The following is an 18,912-nucleotide window of genomic DNA, read 5'->3' as shown; positions in this document are numbered from 1 at the left end:
AAAGCCGCCCCGTTGTACCGTTGCTGTTTTTCCTTGTGGGTGATTGATTGATGGATGAGTGCTGACACTTCAATGAAGCTATTTCGACTGCCATCTCAATCCGATGATGTGAGGGGTATATTTTCTGTCCATGCCTCATTACTTCAGAATGACATTCCTGGAACTTCATTTACTTTTTCCCTCCTTCCCCGAAGCGCCATATTTTTTCCCATCTAGGTTATGCATGCCATAAAAAAAGCAATTTGCTATTATATGTGGTATAAGGGCAACACTTTCTCTAGGAGGTAAATAAGAATTTATTTTTTTTAATCCCAATGTTGAATCTAAGGATCATGTCAAAATTCCCAAAACAATTCCAACAGGCAGGCTCCATGAGAAATGGTGCAGAGGATGTATTTGGAAATATTGGACTTCATTTTTCTGGTGTTAAGATTTTTGACAGTGATAAGCTTGGTAATTAAAGCAACAACAAAAAATAGTTATTTTGTTTTAGAATCATCTAGTTCCTAGTGTTGTGCCTAGAATAGTTGAAATATTTCACCTATAGCTGAGTAGCAGTTTACAGCACAGTCCACACTTATTTGTCCTTTGAGAATGAGGATATTCATTGTTTAAATGCAATGATGGATTTATCTATTATAGGTTGCTTTCAGTTGTATCGAAAATGCTCAACTAGAGTAAACAGATCTACCCCTGCATTTCCAAACTGTGCACTAGGTATGCAAGGGTTTTAGTATTAAAGCATGCTCTTAGCTTTTCCAAGTTGACTTAGGACCTGATTTTAATCTGTGTAATACAGTATTCCCGTTAATAATAATGTATAATTAAGATATCCGTTAAAAACCCATAACGTTAATTTAATGGAGAAAATCTAATACAGTTGTATTGGAATTTTTACGTTAAATTAACTTTAACGGGCTTTTAATGGATGTCTTAATTAGATCTCATTATTAACGGGAATATTCCACAAATTAAAATTGGGCCCTCAAAGTTCTAATGAAAAAAGTTGCAGGAACACATTTAAAATGGACACCCTATTTCATGCTTTCTGTTACTTCTACAGCTAAGCTGTGTTTCACAGCCCATAAACAATAGGTCCTGCAGAAAGAAATTACCAGAAAAGGCTGCTGCTGAACTTTCTGCCCTGCAATGCTCTCATCTTCTTGCTTTCTGATTCTACTCTCACCAATTTCCTCAGTTCTGCCAATGTGCAGGTCTCATGTGACAGCGGTGCATGCCGAAGGCTACATATTTTTTAGCCAATGAAGATAATGATGATAATAAGGATGCCCACCACTGCATGGGAAAAAGTCATTGGCAGCAACATGGTTAAGCCTGACTATTTGAACAACTTTCCCAGAAGATGAACATTGTTCAGAGGTTTTCTTGGCTCAAACTCTGGTTTAACTTAATAACTCTTCCACTTTGCAGTGATTAATGGCTCCCAAGTGCAGGGGCAGGACTGGACAATCCAGGTGCAACCGTAGTTGTTGCACTGAACAGAAACATTTCCTTTAGACAAATGTTCCCAGAGGGGTTATAAATAGGAAATGGACATTACCATGGAAAGTAAGCTTCCAAGCGTCTACATCTAGTGCAGCCCACTTGGACATTAAACTATGAAGACTTATCCTCCCCCCCACCCGCCCCCCTCTCCCCACCCCCCAGCCCTTTCCTGTCAAGTGTTACAAACTGACAAAATAAGAACGTCAATGTTCTCAGTCATTACTTTTCTTCGGTGGCACTTCGTTTTCTCGTGACAGTGGAAAGGGGGCCGTAGAGACGAGAGAGCCCCGTTGCAGTTTATTAATGAAAATCTAATGTTGTCCATAAGCTGAGAAGTGGAAATCAATACTTCATCACCAAATTGTTAGTGAGGATGAAGAGAAATGGCTGGGGTGATTTCTTTTCTTTTCTTTTCTTTTTTAGCAGTCTTCTTAGAGCAGGGTGTCAGGAGGAGTCAATGACAGGAGCAGGGTGGTGCACAGAGGAAGGGCTCAGTGTGAGGAACCAGGCTGGAAAGTTGAAACTAAGGCATTTGTCCTGTAATGGGAATCAAAACAACAGAAAAAAATGCATTATTTTCTGAGGAGTAGCTCAGGTGGTTATTTCCCCCAGAGAGTCAAATTGCTCACCTATTTCATTGGTATTAATGTTCTGCCTAGGGTCTTAATTAAGTCTAGTCTAGGGCATGATATAATCAGTTGATGGGACATAGAAAGGAAGGGCTAATTTAGGAAAAAAGTCTTTAAAATATAATGTATGGGGCTTCCCTGGTGGCGCAGCGGTTAAGAATCTGCCTGCCGATGGAGGGGACACGGGTTCGATCCCTGGTCCGGGAAGATCCCACATGCTGCGGAGCAACTAAGCCCGTGCGCCACAACTACTGAGCCTGTGCTCTAGAGCCCGTGAGCCACAACTACTGAAGCCCGCCTGCCTAGAGCCCGTGCTCCGCAACAAGAGACGCCACCGCAATGAGAAGCCCACGCACCACAATGAAGAGTAGCCCCCGCTCGCCGCAACTAGAGAAAGCCCGTGCACAGCAACAGAGACCCAACGCAGCCAAAAATTAAAAAAATAAATAAATTTAAAAAATATGTAATGTATGGAAGAGATATTTGAACACCCATATTCATAGCAGCATTATTAACAATAGCCAAAAGGTGGAAGCAACCCAAATGTCCATCTGTGGATGCATGGATAAACAGAATGTGGTACATCCACATCCACTCTCGTACATTCTACAATATGGATGACTCTTGAAGACATTATGCTAAGTGATAATAAGCCAGTCATAAAATGATAAATAACTTCACTTACATGAGCTACCTAGAGTAGTCAAGCTCATAGAAACATAAAGCAGAATTGTGGTTGCCAGGGGCAACCTTTGCAAGATGAAAAAGTCCTGGAGACGGATGGTGGTGATGTTTGCACAACAGTGCGAATGGAATGTACGTAATGCCACTAAACTGTACACTTAAAAATGGTTAATGGATATATTATTATAAAAAGGGATGGAACCAAATAAAACATAAACCATAAAAAATGGTTAAGATGGTAAATTTTACGTTATGTGTATTTTACCATAACTAAAAGTAAAAAAAAATATATATATATATGATTTTTCTATTGTGAAGCATTTAAAAAAATTAACCCATGGCCCCACCATCAGGAGAAAGCCCCTATTTACATTCTGTAGTGCTACCTTCTAGTATTTTCTTTCCCACCATTTTGTTAGGTTTACATAGTTGTAAGTGCCCACTGTGTAATGTTTTCCTCCGTATTTTTTCACTTGGAAATCTCATTGTAAACAGCAGGATGTATTCTGTCACTTACATTATCAGGGTTTACTAAACCATTCTTGTGATGTTGGACATTTAATTTGCTTCCAATTTTATTCAATAATATACAACACTGTGACGAACATCTTTGTATTTAAAGCCTTTCAGTATGTTGGGATATTTTAATAGGCTTAAATTTTGGAGTCAAAAGATAGCAACATTTTTGTGGTGGGGAAATGCTTAAAACTACCTAATGGGGTGAATTTTTTTCAGATATGTGTTATTTGTTTGTTTTGGCCATGCTGCATAGCATGCGGGATCTTAGTTCCCCAACCAGGGATTGAACCCGTGCCCCCTGCAGTGGAAGCGCAGAGTCCTAACCACTGGACCGCCAGGGAATTCCCAGACATGTGCTATTTGAATTACTGTAGGAATGCAATCTGGGTGGCAGTCCTCGTTTACACATTATTTAGTGGTAGTGCTCATTTTAATGAGAAAAAACCACTTTGGACCTATATTTAATTTGTCCTTTGGAAAAGGAAGATTTCCAAGTTTCTAGTAGAAGAACAAAGACAAGTTGAAAACTGTGTGACATTTGATGTGTGCAGAGAAATTACGTGCAAAATAATCACAACAGACATTATAAAGGATACGTCGGTAAGTATGACTGCAATGCTAGCAACCAGTTATTACATACCTACCACGTGCCAGGTGCTTTACATCCATTACCATTAACCCTTTAAACAACTTCGTTTTAAAAATAAGAGAGAGAAAAAGTCTCAAAGAGGTTAGTGACTTGTCCAAAGTCCCACAGCTAATAAAAAGCAGTGGATGGCTTTAAATTGAGGCTTTCCCACTCAGAAGCTTCCATGCTCACTCAGGCACCACCGTCAGGGGAAGGAACCATTTCCCTTTGTCACTGAGTTTGTATTTCAGATACGAAGGGCCCCAGCAGTCTTTGCTCTGACTTGGTTGGAACCTCCTACCCCGCCCCCTGGCAGGTCTGGAAACTTGAAGGAGGACGGTCACGTGGTCACTTGATGGAGGAAGAGAAACAGGTTACAGAAAAATAAAGTAGAGGCTAGAAATTGCAACAGCATAAGGAGGAGGTAGGGGGACGGAGAGAGGGGAAGAGAGGAAGGAAAAAGAATGACAAAGCCTGTCTTCCCTAAAGAGTGAATGTGCCTTACACTGCAAGTCAGGATGATGTCCTGGTGGGGGGCAGTTTCACACACAGTCTATTCATGGCCCTCATTTTCTCCTCCTTGACCTTGATGTTAATGTGATACCAGTTTTAGAGAACCTTATGTCATCTATCACTTCCTTGAACCTGCTCCAGATTTGATCAACACACAAACTTCTCTGGCTGGGTTTCTCTTAGGTCAAAATTTGTTCTGGGAAGGGGAGCAGGGAGAAAGGAAAAAATAATTTTATTATAGTCCCCTTTTGGAAATTCACAGTGCATATTAGCGTATTAAAGGCTCTGAGAAGGCCTGCAATTAAAACCCAACCCAATCCAACACAATATTCCTTTCTTTAACCCAGTATTTCCCAAATTCATTTGATAACCCTTCTCTTCCCTACAGAACACTCACAGATATACTTGAGTGTCATTTTATGGAAAACACTTTCACGACAGACTCTTGTGCAGAAACAAATGAAGTTGTTTAGTTCCTGAGATCTCAGTCCTGACCTCATTATTGACTTTCTGTAATTCTTCTCTCAGGTTACTTGGCTTTTGGGGGTCTCAGCACGAAAGGATCCTGCTGTCTTGATAACTTGACATTTTTTGCGTGTTTAGTCTATACTACACTTTCGAGATCCGTGCCTTACCTCACGTCAACTTCACAATGCTGTAACACAGGAGGTACTAGTGTCTACCCTTTCCAGCCTAGGAAATGGGGATTTAGAGAGGTGAAGCCACTGACCTGCAGCCACCTGGCTGGTAATAGGAGAAATGGTATCCAGATTCAGGTTTTTCTGGTCTCTTAAGCCCTGCTTCTTATATTGCCTGTGATTGCTTGGTAATGTCTTAAAATGTGAAACACTAGCATTACTAATAATGTAGAGGCATTTTCCCAAGAGTATCTGTACAGTTACTCAGTTAAATTCCAGATACGAGTGTCTTCTGTTAAAACCCGGCTATGATGCTATTTCTTTCTGAGAGATCTCATATCCCACCATGATTGATGGAAGTGGTGGATTCTTCTGGAAGGGCAGTGTTTCTGTACTAGAAGAGAATGGTAAAGAGGAGACCTGAATCTTGGGCCACTTTGGGACAATATACCCTTAAAAAAATTATTTCTTATCTTAAAAGAAGGGGAGAAATTTTTTTTTCCTCTAGGTCTAAAGATGAGACCTGACAGAAAATTAAAACTAGAGAATGAAGGGAAGGGGGAAGAGAATGTTTGCTATTACTTTTTACTGTTCAGAAAAAATTGTGTAGAATGATTTAAGAAAAAAAAAAGCGGGGGCTTCCCTGGTGGTGCAGTGGTTGAGAGTCCGCCTGCCGATGCAGGGGACACGGGTTCGTGCCCCGGTCCGGGAAGACCCCACATGCCGCGGAGCGGCTGTGCCCGTGAGCCATGGCCGCTGAGCCTGCACGTCCGGAGCCTGTGCTCCACAATGGGAAAGGCCGCAACAGTGAAAGGCCCGCATACCGCAAAAAAGAAAAAAAAAAGCAAATACTCTTGGTTGCCTTTCAAGTGGTAGTTGAGGCCAAGCTCTCTGCTGCATGAGTTTCCCCCCCTAATATGTTGAGCTAATACTATAAAAATAAACCAGAAATAAATAAAAAAGTTAATTACATATCGAAAAAGTCACTGGCAGTGTTCATTAAGTAGAGTTTGTGAGGGAGAGCCAGGCAAAAAGATGCAATTGTTTTTGTATTAATTACAGTCACCAACAGATGCGTAGAATTCTATATACTGTATTTTCATTTGGTCACGCTGGGATCCTTCATCCCTCGGGCCAGTCATTCTGGTTGGCTCTTCTTTTTCTCTGTGTCCTTGCACCGTCCCACCTGCCTTCTTTTTTCTCCACTCTGTACTGTTCTTCTCAGAGCTGCATTATCATCCCAGAGGGTGTTTTGGGTGTGCTACCATGATGGAGGCACTGCTAGCCTTTCATGGTTAGGGGCCAGGAATGTTACGCATCTTGCAGTGTGTGCAAGGTCTCTCTGTAGGTAGGGATTTCTTATCCTTGGCACTATTGACATTTTGGGCCAGATCATTCTCTCTTTTGGGGGGCTGTCCTGTGCATTGTAGGATTTTTAGCGGCATCCTTGGCCTCTGCCCACCAGATTGCAGTAGCGGTCCCCTTACCTTCGAGTTGTGACAACCAAAAATATCTCTAGCCTTTGCCAAATGTCCTCTTGGAGTGGGGCAAAATTACCACTGGTTCGGAACCTCCGAACTAGCAGAAAACACTTTTGTTATTTGAGCCTAGAACCCAAGTCCATTTTACATATAAACACAAAGTCTCTTATGCACAGTTTCACATACACTGCATTTTCCAGAAATAAAGCTATCTTGCAAAGAAAGAGAAACTGTGCTTTGTTTTGTTCGGAATGTTCATGGGAGTTATTTGCTGTTTTAACAAACGGGTCACCCTTGGCATTTGTGCTTATATTTGAGATGCCCATTCAACCCACCCAAATTTATCTGCATTGATCACTGACATGTTGACAGGAGCATGCATCGGACTACCTCATCATGTCTTCGAGGACCTCGTTACTCTGAGTGTGGTCCATGAAACAGCAGCCCTGGCATCACCTGGGGGCTTGTTGGAAATGCAGAAGGCTGGGTCCACCCCAGAGCTGCTGATTCAGAATTTGCATTTTAACAGGACGCCCAGCTGATTTGTATCCAGGTTCAACTTTGAGAAGTCTGGTTCTAGTGAATTTTTGTACCCAAATGTTTTCCTTTTCTTTCATGTTACATGATCATGGCATTAGATGATTTCTTTTTGAAATTATGTGTGTAGGCTGGTCATTTGATCTATGACTTCTTTTTCAGGAAGTAAAGGGGAAACTATGAAATGTTTGGCCAGAAACGCCCACACTGGGTCTTTGAAGGGCGAGGATGCCTGCTCTACACGAGCCGTTTCTAGGCAGCAGCACCTTGTTCCATAATGTTAAATCTCACCCGTGTGCTGAGGACTGAGTTCCAGATCCGTGCATCCAGCTGGCTCCTGGACATCTCTACGTGAACATCTCACAAGTGCCTCAAAACATAACTTTTCCAATAGCCGACGTTTGAATCCCCCGTCCCCATCCTGTTTCCTTTCTAACGTTTCTATTCATGGGAAATGGAACCTCAAACAGCTCAATTGCTCCTGCTAGAATGTTGGGTCATCCTTGACACCTGGTCATAAAATTCCTCGCCAAAGTTGATTTCCATCTCCACTCTGTGTCCCCGTTCAAGCCTGTACACATCTTTCCCGGATGACTGTGGGTCCCTCCTACCGGGCTCCTTTAGTCCACTCTGTGTCCTGTGGATCATTTCCCATATGGCAAACGTGAGCTTATGAAAATTGAGATTAGATTGAAGCAGTCACTTCCCATTCCTCCCAGCTTAGACTCCTTCAGTGACCTCTACGGCACTTAGAAAAAAACCTGTTTTTCTAAGACTTTCTGCCTGATCTGCTTTGCCATTTCTCTGACCGTTCCTGGGTCCGTACTGCTTAGTGATATGTCCCGAGAACACTGGCCTTCTGACAGTTTCTGAAACATGTCTCCAGGTATTCGAAGATGCTGTTCCCTCTGTCTAGAATGCGCTTCTTCCTTTTCTTTGTTTGGCTAGCACCTTCTCATCCTTGAGGTCTTAATTTAAATGTCGTTTCTTCAGAGAAGTTTTTTCTTACCCGTTGAACTTGATTAAATTATTTTGTTATAATATTGCACCTTTTATGTTGTCGTTCTAGGACTTGTTGTGGTTTATGAACATAATCATATATGTAATTTTTAGTTCAGTGTCTGCCTCCTTCTCTGGCTTATAAAGCCCAGGAAGGCATGGGATCTGTGCATTACACTCAATCAGTATCCCAAGCATATAAGCCAATATCTAGCACATAGTAAGTACTTGATAAATATTGGTTGAGTGAATGAAGTTCTAAAGAAAATAATTTGAAGTCTATCTCTTCAAAGATGAAAAGGGAATTTTAAAATATTTATTACTAAAACAGTACAAAAGAAAAAATATAGATTTATCTGGAATCCTTCTTCTCTAATTCTCTGAAAGAGAACATGTAAAGAAAAAAAGAGGGGCTTCCCTGGTGGTGCAGTGGTTAAGAATCTGGCTGCCAGTGCAGGGGACACGGGTTCGAGCCCTGGTCTGGGAAGATCCCACATGCCGCAGAGCAACTAAGCCCGTGCGCCACAACTACTGAGCCTGTGCTCTAGAGTCCGTGAGCCACAACTACTGAGCCTGCGAGCCACAACTACTGAAGCCCACGCACCTAGAGCACGTGCTCCACAACAAGAGAAGCCACCACAACGAGAAGCCCGCGCACCGCAATGAAGAGTAGTCCCCGCTCGCCGCAACTAGAGAAAGCCCGTGTGCAGCAACGAAGACCAAATGCAGCCAAAAATATAAATAAGTAAAAAGAAAAGAAAAGAAAAAAAAAGAACAGACTAGAAAAATTAGTCTAAGGAAACGGACATCAAGAATCTTTGCCATCTAAGTGGTGCTTTCAACTTCAAAGAATAATTTATTCTGCCATTCTGAAGCAATTTATATTTTTCAAAGCACATTCATATATATATTCTCTTCTGAAATATATTGGCTTAATATTAGTAGCTCCAAGGATAAAAAGTTTAAATAATTTGCTGAGGGAGTTTAAATAATCTGCTCCCATGGTGATCGTGATGGGTCAGGACACCTGACTCCTAATTCAGGGCTTCTTGAAACTGTTTGGTTGAAAATGAAAAAAAAGAGTAAAATACAACTGCTGAATAAATATAAAATGTATTATTAAAAAAAGACTGTGACAAGCAAGCCAGGTGGAAATGGAGACAGGCGATTTTTAACCCTGTAATCCTGGGAGAAACCTGCAGTTAATATTTTTTTCAAATTGATTTTACAATTTGAAAATCCAAATTGGCTTACCTACATTGATGAATTTCATCATTAGTGCTTCATCTAATTTTTCCTAAGAGAAATCTCTGTGTGCAGAAACACTGAAACTTTGGTGGACCAATTTCAAGTCTTTGAATGAATAAAATAATTGCTTAAACGTGTTGAACAATTTTTATACGCCAGACGTAGCTTCATGTGAGTAGGTGGATAACATTTTAAAATACTGTTTGATATAGTTTTGCCTTTTCTCAATTCCTTTCTTCCATGCAGTTTTCTCACCATTGAAAACAGAGACCCAGACTGTTTGCCCAAGGAAAGGAGAGGCTACCAAATAAACCAGATAGGAGGAAGGGTCTGAGTTTATGAATGGCAAGAAGGACTTTTTCTTTCTTATGTCAAACCTCAAAGAGGTGAATCAGAAAAAAAAAAAAAAAAAAACTAAAAATTATATATCAGTAACTAACGTCTGTGTAGTGACTATTAATTTTAGACCCACCACTTATGCATTATTTTCGTTAATCATCTCAACAACTCAACGGGGTATCCAGTATTACAGAGGAAAAAACTGAAGTTTAGATAACTGAAGTGACTTATCCAAGGTGACGTGACAATCGGTGGAACTGGATATTCCAATATTCAATAGGAATATACACTTTCTGGATTTCAGCGTCTTTACCTTTAACCACGAAACTAATTGTTCCTGATGTTGAATCTGTGCCCATGAAACAACACTTCTTTTTTTGCATATTTGTTTAAGGAGCGCTTGATTAGACCCTTGAAGCACAGGAGGCAATGCTATTATTGATCTTGATAATCTTCTCCTTAGGACGTCTAAATGCAGACAGCACGCAGGTCATAATTGACACACTGGAAAATCTCAACTTTTGAACTTCCTCTTTTAAAGCACAACTTGTGATAAATCAACCATGTGTCTCAAATGCATGATATATGCTTCATGACACAAACCAGACTGTCAACTGTCTACAGCCCTAAAGCTGGAGGAGACTTTTCCATGTCTTTTTTTTTTTTAATCACTGCCAGAGCAAACGTCTAGGTTGACCTCCATCCGATATCACCAACCTCCAGTGTCTAATGGAGTGGACCAGTTGGAAATATTTTAAAAAATAAGTTCCCTTTAGGTCTACTTCATGGGCAGCCCTCGAAATGGTTTAAAATCTCTTCACCATGGTGTGCGAAATGGCTGTTCAAGAAACTGGCAGAAACATGGTGACGTCTTGGAGAACAACAACAACAAAAGTGTCAGGCGAGAAGATGCGGGGCTTCCTGAGAGTGGCGCAAATGCTGTCACTAGGTGTCATTTGTGTCCTTGCTTGTGTGTCAGCTTAGAAGATTTCAACGGCAGCAGAAAATCTGTTCCTTAAAGCATACTCTTCAACTTCAGGCTACCCAAGTAGTTAAGAGACAGAAATGAAAGAAACGGCATGAGGGTTTGCCCTCTGAAAATCTCTTGACAACTAATGATGGGATTATGGAGTCTTAACTGCCGTACACTTATCCCTAATTATAACCAAAGGTACGTCAATCTAAATAAAAATGATAAGGCAGAGAGAGGCAGGTTCCTCTCCCTCCTCCCAACTTGCTTTTTAACATGAATCTCTTCCCAGTATGATGCTTTGACAAAGCTTGGATTGAATAATTATTAAAAAGAGATGGAGCCCAGTGTTAAGCAAAACATATTTTTGCAGAAAGGAATAGTTGAATTTTTTTTTTTAATTTTACAGAAAGGAATGGTTTCAGTTTTAGATATTTGGTTTAACATGGGAACCTCCAATTGTCTTTTTTGTACTCTATCACAAGAGTTATGCAAGAACTTTCTGCCAGACATTAGGTATCAGAAAAGGCATGGCTTATTCTTAAATCCTGATATAGATTTTCCTTATGGGAAAGGTCAGTCTTGGGATGGATCTTGTTTCCATTTTTGCTTTCACTGCTAGGAAGCTCAGAGTCAATTTTAGTGACCCAACTTCAGCAACTGTGTAACCTCTGAAGGCTACAGTCTACGTCCCTTAACTTCTCTTCATATTCTCTCTCCATTTTCCTTTGGCATTTTTGTTAATAGTTTGACACTTCCATTTATTAGCTGGGTGACATTGGGGGAAATGACTTACCCTTTTTCTACCTAAGTTTCCACATCTGCAAAATCAGGATGATAATAGTGCCTTTCACAAATGGTTCCTGGCACACAGTAAGTGCTCAATAAAATGTAGATTTAAAAAATGATTTTCTTTTCTTTTCTGATTGTATTGCATTGCATACAATATGGTACCTTAAAAGTGCTGTTGAATAATGTGTAGAATAGATTTTTAAAAATACATACATAAAATTCTGCTTATGTGTTAAAAATAAGTAATCATCAGGTCTTGGAAAATGGATTATTCTTACCTTCTGGAAATTTAAAAAACTAAGTAGAAGAGAGCCTCTTTATTTCAGGCATTAAACAAATGGTGAAAAGAAATCAGTTGTCAATTCAGACGTGAAGCTAAGAAAAGTTTTCCTCTTTTATAAAAAAGTATAAAATAGCATTTCCAAACATCTGATGTGGATATTAAGAAGAAGGGAGTAGAAAGCAGTCATAATACCTACCATTTTATCAAGTGTTCATTATAAGCTCCGCACTTTACAATAATACCTGACTGCAGATCTCATTGTCCCTATTTATTGATGAGAAAACAGAGGTTTGGACTGGTTGAGAACATCAAGGTCAGTTAGTTGGTAAGCAGTGGAGCCACATTTGGACTTAGGTCTGTCTGGCTTCAGAAGCCTGTCCTTCAGCCATTATTGCTGTCAGTGGAACTAACTAGAATCTTCTAAAGGCATGTTGCTCGGTAAAGCTATATAATGAAAAATGATAAGGACTGAAGAACTGTCCAGCTGTTATCGTCCTTTCAAGAGATAAATTAAAAGGGTGGCAAAGATCAGAACATCCTGACAATGGAAAGGGAAAACGTCCCTGGTGGTTTCAATGTTGATTATAATTTCGCGTTTGGCAATTATGTATTTAACATTTGTCAAGTCTCATGTATGGTTGCTTTTGGTGCATGGTCATATAGGAGAGAAAGGAAGCAATTTCCCTGTACCCATTTTTATTAAGCCACATTCATACGCTCCAAAAGGGCACTTACACTGTTTGAAAGAGGTCTAGATGCTGGCAAACACCACTATAAACAACCCGGACAGCTTAAAGTCCACATGATTCACGATGGAACTCATCTTCTCTAGGTGGAGCACAGAGTCAAATGTTATTTATGACAACTAACTTACAAGCAGACGAGATTCACTGCATGGACCCAGCTAGGGGACTTTACTGCTGCTTAAATGTGAGTTGTTAGCATTTTAAGAACGGCTTGCCCTCCAAGTATGGAAAATGAACGGCAGAATATGTTTTACCTCTGTGATTATGTGTCTAAGCCCACTGCAGCACAGTTTGTGCTGCGTCTACACTGGACAAGGGGGTTGGTGGATTGGAAACAGTGTTTAGATAATTCAGGCAAACCCTCCCATTTTCCAAGAAGAGTCTCCCTTCCTTGAAGGATCGTTTCATTCACGTCTACTCTTTGCCTGAAGCTTGACTGCAACTTTTTTCCTTTTTTTTTGCGGGCCTCCCACTGTTGCGGCCTCTCTCGTTGCAGAGCACAGACTCCGGACGCGCAGGCCCAGCGGCCATGGCTCACGGGCCCAGCTGCTCCGCGGCATGTGGGATCCTCCCACACCGGGGCACGAACCCGCGTCCCCTGCATCGGCAGGTGGACTCTCAACCACTGCACCACCAGGGAAACCCTGACTGTAATTGTTTTATTTAACTCTTATAATAATCCCCAAATGTAGCTCTTATGAACCCCCTTTATCAGAGATCAGAAAACTGAGGGACAGAGATTTAAGTAATGAGACCAAGATCACATGTCTGGGAAATGGCAAAACTGGGATTTGAACCAGGTTTCTCTGTCACCAAAGGGCCATGCTGCTTCGTAATAATAACCTTTACCCTTTACCAATTTGAAAGTGGCCAATTGTTACCAACCCTCATGAAAGATTGGGAAGATATGAGTTGTAATTTCCTGTTTACAAATGAAGAAGTGGAGGTTCAGGAGGTTAAATGGCCCCCCCCACCCCAGCCCATGCAAGTATTTCCTAGTGAATCTGGAGCGAAGTCAAGACTTGTCTGGAGCTCAAACCTAGTATCTCAACGGACTCCACCAGTGTTACCCAAAGTATGTTACGGAGAGTCTGGGTGCCTGGAGATGCTCTGAGAAAAAAAAGATGTTCTTTTATTCATTTATTTATGATTTAAACAGAATCTCCTAAAAAATGTCAAGCTCCAGCCCTCCCCACAGCCTTTGCACCCTCTGTCCCCTTGGCTGGAGTGTCCCTCCCGTGATTATGCCCGGATAATTCCTGCTCCACACTCACCCACTGGCTTAAACATCACGGCCTCAGAAGGACCTTTCCTTCTTCCAGAATCCATGTTCCCAGATTTCCTCTCTCTTGCCCTCCACTTGCTATTAATAATAGCTCGGTTTGTGTGAATACGGTTTAATGCTTGCCTCTCCCACTAGCCTTCAGGGTCTAGGAGGGCAGGAGGGGTGACTGCCTTGTTCTCAAGACTCCAAAGTACCGGCCCAGGGCCTGGCCCCTGCGTGTCACTCCATAAAGAAGTATGAGCTTTTCTCTGTACTTCGCCCACTGCTCTACCTTTGTAGAGTCATAGATATGAGACTGAATGACCTCAGGGATTCTTCTTGCCTCTGCCATTTTGCAGACAGTGACATGGTGGCCCCCGCCTTCACGTCCACTGGGCGACGGCGAGAATAGTAACCTGGTATTTACTAAGCCAGTATGTTCTTGGTCCGGAGCCCAAGTGTTAAACCAATTGCATCTGATTTAACCTTCCAGACCGACGAGGAAGTTGAGGCTCAGAGATGCACAGCAGCTCGCCCCAGTTCACAGCTAGTAAGTGGCCCAGAGTTACGTAATTGCACCCCATGCCTCTGGGTGAGTTCTCCACTCCGGCCCCATGCCACATGGGGGTTGCCTGGAAGCCTTTCAACACTGGATGTCTGGGCGCCACTGATGCCCAGAATCTCCCAGATTCTGCCTTCGTTGGTCCAGGGTGTGGCCTGGGCGCCGAGGTTTTCAAAAGTTCTCCGGGGGATTCTAATGAGCTCCTGAGACTGACGACTTCTGCCCTAATGTACAACTGATCGATTGGTTGATTAGTGCCACGTAGTCAATAAACTGTTCTTGCCGAGACTGGGTAGAACATGTGATTTGTACAATTCTACTGCAGCATTCCTTGCTTCCTTCTCTCTCTCTCTCCATCCCTCTCTCTTTCCCCTCCCCAATCCAAAATCTGCATTTCTATTTAGATTAAATCCCTTCACAACACATGCAAATATGAAAAAAAATACAACAACAACAAAGAAAAAAACCCATGAGCAACGCAAAGCACCAGGGTTTGTAAGATCAGTGACCCTTATTGACAAGTCCCAGCTCAAATGGTCTAGTTACAAGACTGAGCAACCAGATTTCCTTCCGAAGGAAGAATTCACAGGAGACCTTCAAGTGCCTGGGGTTTGTTTATTTGTTTGCTCTCCTGTATTAAGAACAATCGCTATTATCAGGCAATGAGGACTCACCTCTTGCCAGGCGCTGTGAGGCTCGTGAGGCACAGAGGCTCCCACAACAAATTGGAAGTGCTCATCATCGGTAGTGCTTTTACAAAGGGTCAGCTGACTCCGGGGAATGTGCAGTGAGCGGTCACCGCGACTGTAAGAGGTGCAGCCAGGATTTGAGCCCCTGCCCACCCCCCCCTTTCCCACTAGTCCACACTGCCAGGAGACCCTTCAGACTCGACCCTGGATCCTGTTTGTGCACTGAAAAGACACTGAACCAGGTTTTCTTTCTCAGAGGAATTCAAGGCTTTCTTCCACCCCCAAATCAGCTGTTGAGATGCAGTGATATGTATTTTAAATGTCTCACTTATAAAATTTACTAGAAAACGTTCTCCCTTTCCAAGCATAGCTATAAATGAAGTATGGGGTGGACCTCTCATCCTTTCTTTTTCTAAACCATTGAATTGTCCACTTTATTTATTACTATTTATTTACTTATTTGGCTGGGCTGGGTCTTTGTTTCGGTATATGGGATCTAGTTCCCTGACCAGGGATTGAACCCAGGCTCCCTGCATTGGGAGCCTGAAGTCTTAGCCACTGAACCACCAAGGAAGTCTTGAAGTTCTCATCTTTTGTGGAAAGGAAGTTGATGAAAAGCTTGTGTGGAGGGTTTCCATAGCTACAAGCTGCTCCCTCTGAGGCCAGGGGCAGGGGCAGGGAGAAGAAACAATTGAGGTTAAAGTAATAATGACAAAAGCTTTATTGACAAGCATCTTGGAAGCCAGTGTATGGACTGAATTGTGTCTCCCTCCCTCCACCCCCAAATTCATCTTGATGACCTGACCCCGGTACGCAGGATGTGACTAGATTTGGAGCTAAGGTCTTTAAAGAGGTGATCAAATTAAGATGAGGCTATTAGGGTGGGCCCTAATCCAATCTGACAGGTGTTCTTATAAAATAACGAGACACCTGGCGGGGGCGGGGCGGGGCTCTGCCCGGAGGAAAAACCATGTGAAGAGGCAGCAAGAGGGCGGTCCTCTGCAAGCCAAGGAGAGAGGCTTGGGGAGAACCCTACCAGCACCGGGATCTTGGACTTCCGCTCTACAGAACTATGAGAAAATACATTTCTGTTGTTTAAGCCTCCCAGTCTGTGGTATTTTGCTAGAGCAGATGCGAGACCACATCAGGTAAGTGCTATGAAGAAGATAAAGCAGGTGATGAAAAAGTGAGTGGCTGTAGGTGTGACCATCAGTGTGGCTAATGCTGAGAAGGGGCCAGGGAAGGCCCCTCGAGATGTGACATTTGAGTTAAGCCCTGACAGATGAGAAAGGGTCAGCCATGGGGGCCCCTGGAAGCTCACGTGCCCGGCGAAGCATCCCTAAGTGCAAGTCCCCAAGGGTGGGAAAGGGCTTGGGCCATAGAAGGGAGCATAATAATGGCGGCGTAGATGGAGGCATGGCCCAGACTGGCAAATACCAACCCACCAACAACCAAGAGCAAAACCAGAGCCCAGCTTCCATTCCACGACCCTCGGGTCAGGTCCCAAAGGTCGCCTATTTGTATATGACCTGTGAGCTAAGAATGGCTTTTACATTTTTAAAGAAATGAAAAATGTCCAAAGAAGAAGAATATTCCAGGACGCATCAAAATGTTATGAAATCCAACTTCAGAGTCCGTTGATGAAGTTTTATTGTCACACAGGCCCACATTTGTTTATGGATTATTGATGGCTGTCTTCATGCTGCAATGGCAGAGCTGAGTGGTTGTGACAGAGATTGTATAGTCTGAAAAGTCTAGAATATTTGCTATCTGGCTTTTTATAGAAAACGTTTCCCATCCTCTGTTCTTTGGAAATAGCTCTCTTTGAACACCTGTGGGAATACCTATAGAGGCGGGGAGACTTCTCTCCACTTAACTTAAATGGGTCCATTTTCCCCAGAAGATCTCCAGACAGAGACATCCATGGAATGCCAGCCCCTTGGATTAAACAGTCCGGGAAGGTCTCCCTTGTTCTTTGCTAACTGACCGCTGATGTTTACTCCTTGGTTGAATCAGTACGTGTTGAGAGGTTTTCCTGTGCCCGGCACTGGGTTAGGTGCTGGAATGTTCAACCTGAAACAAGACAGTTTGGTCCTTGCCTTCTGGAAGCTTAAGTTCTAGGTTAAACAGGTTTCCCACAGGGCTTCCCTGGTGGTGCAGTGGTTGAGAGTCCGCCTGCCGATGCAGGGGACACAGGTTCGTGCCCCGGTCTGGGAGGATCCCACATGCCGCGGAGCGGCTGGGCCCATGAGCCATGGCCGCTGGGCCTGTGCGTCCAGAGCCTGTGCTCCACAACGGGAGAGGCCACTACAGTGAGAGGCCTGCGTACCCCCACCCCCAAGATAAATAAATAAATGAATGAAGAGACAATTAACATCACTAGCAAAAGAAACAAACCAAAAAAACAGGTTTCCCACAGACAGTCCTTTCTTCCTCTGCACGTAGCTGCCTCTGCCCCTAGGGATGGGGCATATTTGAAACAGAGCTTCAGAGTCAAGCCAATCAGATGTACGCCATATTCCCATCATTGTGCTTTTAGTTAGGAGATGTTTCAGTCAATAATAATGAGAAAATAAGATGATGTGAGTCAGGCTTGAGGTCAAAGTGAGAGGGGAGGCGTCACGTGCCTAAGGTCATTTCTACACCATGAGGAAAACCAGGGAAGGGAACCTTCACCCGACACCCACGCACAGAATTCAGGGGACCCGTGAAGTTGCGTGGGAAAGAAAATTACAGCTTTAATTTCATGAACCTTTAACTGAAATTCAACATTTCCTTCATCTATGAATGTGGACATGAAATCACAATAGTAGTAGCAGCATTATGGTTTTTATCACCAATATTTTCACCAAAATGTCACAGATATTTTCATGTCACATTGTAAATGTAAATATCTTGTAAATATCTTGCGATATCATGTACACTCATCATTACTTTGAAATTACAGTGGTTATTAGCCCTAGTTATGGTCACGCTATTTAATGTATATAAAAAATTCATTTGTTACTATACCACAAATTAGTTTCTTTAATATTTGATAACTGTATTTCCATGAATTTTTTTAACCCTAGGTATTTTATCTTATATCTTTAAAAGCATTCGTTTTGAGAAGGGTTCCACGGGCTACACCAGATGGCCAAAGAAGTATGCAGCCTGAAATGATTAAGAATTTCGTGACCTACAGACACCAAGGCCTCTTTATTTAGTTAGTTATTTTAAATATTTATTTATTTATTTGGCTGCATTGGGTCTTAGTTGAGGCACGCGTATCTCCGTTGCTGTGTGTGTGATCTTTGTTGGGGCACGCGGGATCTTTTATCTGCGGCACGTGAATTCTTAGTTGCCACGTGTGGGAACTAGTTCCCTGACCAGGGATTGAACCCGGGCCCCCTGCATTGGGAGAGTGGAGTCTTAGCCACTTGACCATCAGGGAAGTCCCACCAAGGGTTCCTTAAATCAAGCGATTCTTAACCTTGGATGAGCATTATAGGAAAGCTGGTGATGCCTGGAATTTTGAGTAGAAATTGTTGCTCAAGTTATTCAAGCTTATGGCAGAGGAGAGACATGACACCACAAGCAAATCTTGCATTTCTGTGTATGTGTGTGTATGCATTTGTAAATATACACTTGTTTATTTTTTCTGGAGAGGGGATCAGTAGCTCTCATCAGATTCTCAAAAAACTTCTTGATCCAAATATGCGTTTAGAATCGTCATTCTCGAAGGAGGAGTTCTAGGACAGGGACTCCTTCTGAACCAGGCTGTGATTCAGGAATAGAGAGTCCCATTTCTCTGAGCAACCCTCTCCACCCTGGTCTATTGTCATCCAAGTCCAAAGCCTCAAGTCTATCCAAGACCAAGAAACTTTCTTACAAGGCGCTAAATAA

The 18,912-nt window shown here is 42.4% G+C and overlaps 1 protein-coding gene across 1 annotated transcript in view; it reads right to left on the bottom strand.

The window, feature by feature from the left end:
- Nucleotides 1–1,930: 1,930 nt before the first annotated feature.
- Nucleotides 1,931–18,912, bottom strand: part of TSHZ2 (teashirt zinc finger homeobox 2) — a 448,413-nt gene continuing 431,431 nt past the window's right edge. The window contains exon 2 of the mRNA XM_065892296.1: nucleotides 1,931–2,043. The gene's annotated coding sequence lies outside the window, so the exon portion shown is untranslated. The remainder of the gene's footprint in view (nucleotides 2,044–18,912) is intronic.

The sequence above is a fragment of the Phocoena phocoena genome, chromosome 15 (assembly GCF_963924675.1).
Source record: "Phocoena phocoena chromosome 15, mPhoPho1.1, whole genome shotgun sequence".
NCBI lineage: Eukaryota > Metazoa > Chordata > Mammalia > Artiodactyla > Phocoenidae > Phocoena > Phocoena phocoena.
Note: the sequence above shows the minus strand (reverse complement) of the source record. Positions and strands in the feature narration are given on the sequence as shown.